Here is a 7,117-nt window from a genome sequence, read left to right as displayed (position 1 = left end):
ATCTCTACAGGATGTGAACCAGACAGGGATCTCTACAGGATGTGAACCAGAATGTGAACCAGACAGGATCTCTACAGGATGTGAACCAGACAGCGATCTCTACAGGATGTGAACCAGACAGGGATCTCTACAGGATGTGAACCAGACAGGGATCTCTACAGGATGTGAACCAGACAGGGATCTCTACAGGATGTGAACCAGACAGGGATCTCTACAGGATGTGAACCAGACAGGAATCTCTACAGGATGTGAACCAGACAGGGATCTCTACAGGATGTGAACCAGACAGAGATCTCTACAGGATGTGAACCAGACAGGGATCTCTACAGGATGTGAACCAGACAGGGATCTCTACAGGATGTGAACCAGACAGGGATCTCTACAGGATGTGAACCAGACAGAGATCTCTACAGGATGTGAACCAGACAGGGATCTCTACAGGATGTGAACCAGACAGGGATCTCTACAGGATGTGAACCAGACAGGGATCTCTACAGGATGTGAACCAGACAGGGATCTCTACAGGATGTGTATATAAATAAATAAATAAAACATTTGAATTTAAAGACTGAAATACTATTGGTTACCTACTTATACCTACTGGGCAGAAACTATCAAAGTACTCAGACAGAGTTTAACTCTAGCTTTGATAGCTACTCAGACTTCAGAGTTTAACTCTAGCTTTGATAGCTACTCAGACTTCATAGTTTAACTCTAGATTTGATAGCTACTCAGACTTCATAGTTTAACTCTAGCTTTGATAGCTACTCAGACAGAGTTTAACTCTAGCTTTGATAGCTACTCAGACTTCATAGTTTAACTCTAGCTTTGAAAGCTACTCATACTTCATAGTTCATCTCTAGCTTTGATAGCTACTCAGACTTCATAGTTTAACTCTAATTTGATAGCTACTCAGACTTCATAGTTTAACTCTAGCCTTGATAGCTCCCTGTATGACACTCTAGGAACCAAAGAGGGACAAAATCCTAACTTTTCTTCAGCTGTGTCAGTGACTGCTGTTCTGTTCTGACTGTACCCCCAAACCAATAAAAACGCCCCGAGCCAAGAGCAGTTGTTTCTCGAGTCCTGTCTTTCTTCGAACCAAGCGTTACCCCTTCTTTCTTGTTTTCGAAAAGAATTAGGGTAGGGAACGCTGGGCAGACGGGTTGGGGTGTAGGGTATGGAACACTGGGCAGGCTAGTGGGGGTGTAGGGTAGGGAGCTCTTGGCAGACGGGTGGGGGTGTAGGGTATGGAACGCTGGGCAGTCTAGTGGGGGTGTAGGGTAGGGAACGCTGGGCAGGCTAGTGGGGGTGTAGGGTATGGAACGCTGGGCAGGCTAGTGGGGGTGTAGGGTAGGGAGCTCTTGGCAGGCTAGTGGGGGTGTAGGGTATGGAACGCTGGGCAGGCTAGTGGGGGTGTAGGGTAGGGAGCTCTGGGCAGGCTAGTGGGGGTGTAGGGTAGGGAACGCTGGGCAGGCTAGTGGGGGTGTAGGGTAGGGAACGCTGGGCAGGCTAGTGGGGGTGTAGGGTGGGGGTGTAGGGAACGCTGGGCAGGCTAGTGGAGGTGTAGGGTAGGGAGCTCTTGGCAGACGGGTGGGGGTGTAGGGTAGGGAACGCTGGGCAGGCTAGTGGGGGTGTAGGGTAGGGAAAGCTGGGCAGGCTAGTGGGGGTGTAGGGTAGGGAAAGCTGGGCAGTCTAGTGGGGGTGTAGGGTAGGGAACGCTGGGCAGGCTAGTGGGGGTGTAGGGTAGGGAATGCTGGGCAGGCTAGTGGGGGTGTAGGGTAGGGAACGCTGGGCAGGCTAGTGGGGGTATAGGGTAGAGAACGCTGGGCAGGCTAGTGGGGGTGTAGGGTAGGGAACGCTGGGCAGGCTAGTGGGGGTGTAGGGTAGGGAACGCTGGGCAGGCTAGTGGGGGTGTAGGGTAGAGAACGCTGGGCAGGCTAGTGGGGGTGTATGGTAGGGAACGCTGGGCAGGCTAGTGGGGGTGTAGGGTAGGGAGCACTGGGCAGGCTAGTGGGGGTGTAGGGTAGGGAGCGCTGGGCAGGCTAGTGGGGGTGTAGGGTAGGGAGCGCTGGGCAGATGAGTGGGGGTGTAGGGTGTCTCAGGCCGAGTGTGAACAGCTGAGAGGTGTGATTTCACAGGCTCGCTGCCCCCTGTCAGGCTCTGATTGGGCTGGACAGGAGGTGCAGGCAAGGCCCAGGCTTCAGAGAGACACCAACAGGTGGCAGGCCGCTGCTCTGTGCTGGGGCTGGGGAGGGGGGCAAGCCGAGGAGGAAACTTGGGAGGGGGGGCAGGCCACGGCGGAGGCTGGGGGGGGCACACCCGGTGGATAGAAAAGGCCAGGAGAGGAGTACTGATCTGGACACAATCCACTGGCTGGATACAGAGGAAGGAACACCGGGACGGTACGACAGGAGAGGAGAGGAGAAGAGAAGAGAGGAGAGGAGAGGAGAGGAGAGGAGAGGAGAGGAGAGGAGAGGAGAGGAGAGGAGAGGAGAGGAGAGGAGAGGAGAGGAGAGGAGAGGAGAGGAGAGGAGAGGAGAGGAGAGGAGAGGAGAGGAGAGGAGAGAGAGACACAGATAGGTAAGATAGGGACTGGAGGAGAGGACAGCAGCCCAGGTGGGAAGGAAGGAAGAAAGAAAGGGGAGAGAGAGGTTGATGACTGCTACAGGAATGTTGGGGCCTTGTTGAGGGCCTGGTTGAGGGCCTGGTTGAGGGCCTGGTTGAGGTGTGTTGGCTGTGTCACTGTCAGTGGGTATTTAGTTTGGAGTTATGGCCACCAGGTGTGGCTGAGTTATGTTCTGTTTGTGGAGATCTGTTGGCTGTGAGGAACTGTTGCTGGGCAGCTTCTCCAGTAAACCCTTTTTTTTAGTTCAATACTTTGAAAGTACTTTTCTAGAAGTTCTGCGAATTGATAAAAGTGAAAGGCTCCTGATTGTTCAATAGATGATTCTGATGTTTGCTACAAGTAGATGGTGAAGAATTGACTATAAAATTACTGTTGTGACCAAGGAATCTTTTAATCTCTGTAAAAACCAAAAGTACTCATCAAATATCTTAGAGTCACATGTTCTGTGCTCTCTCTCACCATCAAATCCCCCTGATTTGCTGTACCATGTGAGCTGAGAGTGGGGTGGGGGACAGGGGACAGGGGGACAGGGGACAGGGAGACAGGCGGAGCAGCAGGTGATGGAACAGTTGTTAGGTAATGTCTATCTGTGGTTTATGACGTTGGGACAACGACACTCTGGACCACTAGCAGGATGCGGAGCAGAAAGGAGAGGGGTATTCTGTAGAGAGGAGCGAAGAGGGGATGAGAAGGGGTGCAATCTAGAGGCCTGTTTGCTGAGGTGTCACACGGTTCCTGTCTTTGATCAACAGTGTGGTGTCAGGAAAGTGAGGACCATGTTAGCTGTTGGTTTGCCTTTTGTCTTGTTAGATTCTTTAATGTTCCTAGAATGCTTTTAGTTTCTTAAAATGCTTTTAGGTTCTTAGAATGCTTTTAGGTTCTTAGAATGCTTTTAGGTTCTTAGAATGCTTTTAGGTTCTTAGAATGCTTTTAGGTTCTTAGAATGCTTTTAGGTTCTTAGAATTCATTGCAGAGAAGGGAAAGATGTAGTAAGGTAGAATTTAAAATGTTCAGTGGAGCCAGCGTTCTGGATGGAGTTTAGTAGAGGGCATCAAGGATAGACTGTCTGAATGATCTATATCCACACTACGATGGAGACAATGAAGACTGGGATGTGGATGAGACCATGAATCGCAGTAGAGGTACAGAAAATTATTTTGTTAAAAGTAAAAGTTGAATATTATATATTGTCTTGCCTCTACTTTTGCTAGTGGTGGACATCTTCAAACCATTTCGTTGTTGAGATTTCAGTCAAATGTATTTATTGGGGTTTCAGATCTCACAACGTGACATACGGCACAATGTTGATGAACTTTAATGGCTAGTGACCTTTATGTGTTAGTAGTCAGTGTGTCTCACCCCTCTTGAGTTATCTAGACACATGAAGTCTAAAGTTACTGACCACTAGGGACAGGACAGGCAGCCTGTCATCCAATAGCATTATCCATCAAACTTCATCCTCTTTACACTGACTCAGTATCGAAATAATCTAGGCTATGTTGTGAAAATCCTCTTGGTAGAAAAGTATTAGAATGATTCAGATCTCAATTAAACATGTTTTTTTTTATTATTGATAAAGGAATTAGATTTAAGACAATCGTCTCATTGAACAAGATTTAACCTTGTGAGTCTAACCTAACTGCACGGCAACGTTAACACCACAACGCGTCTCATGTCTTCCAGCTACTTCCTTCAGGTTAATCACCATGTTTCACTTTAAACTGATTATGGAGGGAACTTCAGTTACACCCCTCTCTCTCTCTTCCTCTCTCTCTCTCTCTCTCTCTCTCTTCCTCTCTCTCTCTCTCTCTCTCTCTCTCTCTCTCTCTCTCTCTCTCTCTCTCTCTCTCTCCTCTCTCTCTCTCTCTCTATGTCTCTCTCTCTCCCTCTCTCTCTTTCCCTCTCTCTCTCCCTCTCTCTCTTTCCCTCTCTCTCTCTCTCTCTCTCTCTCTCTCTCTCTCTCTCTCTCTCTCTCTCTCTCTCTCTCTCTCTCTCTCTCTCTCTCTCTCTCTCTCTCTCTGTCCCAAATGACACCCTATTCCCTATGTAGTGCACTACTTTAGTACAGGGTCCGTAGAGCCCTGTTTAAATTAAGTGCACTATATAACCAATAGGATGCCATTTTGTATGCCTCTACAGTTAACCAATAGGATGCCATTTTGTATGCCTCTACAGTTAACCAATAGGATGCCATTTTGTATGCCTCTACAGTTAACCAATAGGATGCCATTTTGTATGTCTCTACAGTTAACCAATAGGATGCCATTTTGTATGTCTCTACAGTTAACCAATAGGATGCCAATTTGTATATTTCTACAGTTAACCAATAGGATGCCATTTTGTATGTCTCTACAGTTAACCAATAGGATGCCATTTTGTATGTCTCTACAGTTCACCATTGTTAGACAGTTAAGGTTCTGCTCACACTGCCCTGTGTCTGTGTGGTAATGAAAGGGTGCTTTGTGTCCTCTAGCCGTGGGCCTGTCAGGGAGGACATCCTGTCGTTGCCTCCTGTGAAGACATGCTTCCTTATATCCCCATATGAATACTGCCGTTATGGAATGTAAGGAAGTGTGTGGTTACAAGGGGAATGGAACTCCGAACTGAGAAGAGGATGTTTGTTTGTTTGGATGAAAACTAAAGGCTGCAAGACTGAATGAGTGTTTTATTGTCATTTGAATAGAGGAGTAGAAGTTTAGTATATATATGTGTGTGTGTGTGTGTGTGTGTGTGTGTGTGTGTGTGTGTGTGTGTGTGTGTGTGTGTGTGTGTGTGTGTGTGTGTGTGTGTGTGTGTGTGTGTGTGTGTGTGTGTGTGTGTGTGTGTGTGTGTGTGTGTGTGTGCGTGTGTGTGTGTGCGTGTGTGTGTGTGTGTGTGTGCGTGCGTGTGTGTGTGTGCGTGCGTGTGTGTGCGTGATCCAGCCAACAGGTGGAAGGGGCTGTTCTTCATTCGGAGTCCTTCAGCCCAGACACGTGTGGTCGTTAACCACTAGCTGGGTGTGTGGGTGAAATGGCACCCTATTTCTTAAATAGTGCACTACTTTTGACCAGAGCCTTATGGGCTATTGTTAAAAGTAGTGCCCTATAAAGGGAATAGGGTGCCATTTGTGACATACCCCTGCCCTGCTACTGACAGTCATGGGGGATTGACAGAACAGCTGTCCCCGGTTATAGCAACAGGAGGAGTGGTTTTGGGAAAGAAGGGGAGAGGGAGGGAGAGGTGGGGTTGGGAAAGAAGGGGAGAGGGAGGGAGAGGTGGGGTTGGGAAAGAAGTGGAGAGGGAGGGAGAGGTGGGGTTGGGAAAGAAGGGGAGAGGGAGGGAGAGGTGGGGTTGGGAAAGAAGGGGAGAGGGAGGGAGAGGTGGGGTTGGGATAGAAGGGGAGAGGGAGGGAGAGGTGGGGTTGGGAAAGAAGGGGAGAGGGAGGGAGAGGTGGGGTTGGGAAAGAAGGGGAGAGGGAGGGAGAGGTGGGGTTGGGAAAGAAGGGGAGAGGGAGGGAGAGGTGGGGTTGGGAAAGAAGGGGAGAGGGAGGGAGGGTGGGGTTGGGAAAGAAGGGGAGAGGGAGGGAGAGGTGGGGTTGGGAAAGAAGGGGAGAGGGAGGGAGAGGTGGGGTTGGGAAAGAAGGGGAGAGGGAGGGAGAGGTGGGGTTGGGAAAGAAGGGGAGAGGGAGAGGTGGTGTTGTCATTGGGAGTGGGGAATGTTGGGTAGAGGTTGAGTGTTGACTGGTTGTTTGTATCCCTAATAATATTATTTATTTATTTAACTTTTATTTAACCTTTATTTAACTAGGCGAGTCAGTTTAAGAACACATTATTATTTACAATGACGGGCTAGGATGGAAGAGGTCTACTCTGCTTAGTAACATAACTTTCTCCATGTCTGTCTAGTCCAGTGAAACATGATTTAGCCCACTGCTCATATTAGTTTCCAGATTGGACAGAGATAGTTCTGTGAGTAATATTATGCTAGTGAAGATGACAGCCTCTCCATATCACGTGTGATTTTACTGACCTCCCTTTCTCCTGTTTTTCTTCATCTCTTTTCTAAACAGGAACAAGAGGACGATGTGGGACTCTGACGTCATGGATCCAAAATATCATCTCCACTACCCTCCTGTCTGTCTTTCTATCTTTCTTCCTCTCCTCGCCCCTGTCCTATCTCCTTCCTCCTCTCTTTCTGTCTTCCTCTCCTCGCCCCTGTCCTATCTCCTTCCTCCTCTCTTTCTGTCTTCCTCTCCTCGCCCCTGTCCTATCTCCTTCCTCCTCTCTTTCTGTCTTCCTCTCCTCGCCCCTGTCCTATCTCCTTCCTCCTCTCTTTCTGTCTTCCTCTCCTCGCCCCTGTCCTATCTCCTTCCTCCTCTCTTTCTGTCTTCCTCTCCTCACCCCTGTCCTATCTCCTTCCTCCTCTCTTTCTGTCTTCCTCTCCTCACCCCTGTCCTATCTCCTTCCTCCTCTCTTTCTGTCTTCCTCTCCTCACCCCTGTCCTATCTCC

At 49.0% G+C, this 7,117-nt stretch overlaps 1 long non-coding RNA gene across 1 annotated transcript; it reads left to right on the top strand.

The window, feature by feature from the left end:
- Positions 1-3,152: 3,152 nt before the first annotated feature.
- LOC123991526 lies at positions 3,153-6,858 on the top strand. Its single transcript, XR_006830816.1, has 3 exons — positions 3,153-3,771; positions 5,103-5,192; positions 6,678-6,858. It is a non-coding gene; the product is annotated as an uncharacterized LOC123991526 (long non-coding RNA).
- Positions 6,859-7,117: the final 259 nt, after the last annotated feature.

Source organism: Oncorhynchus gorbuscha, linkage group LG12 (assembly GCF_021184085.1).
Source record: "Oncorhynchus gorbuscha isolate QuinsamMale2020 ecotype Even-year linkage group LG12, OgorEven_v1.0, whole genome shotgun sequence".
Lineage (NCBI taxonomy): Eukaryota > Metazoa > Chordata > Actinopteri > Salmoniformes > Salmonidae > Oncorhynchus > Oncorhynchus gorbuscha.
Note: the sequence above shows the minus strand (reverse complement) of the source record. Positions and strands in the feature narration are given on the sequence as shown.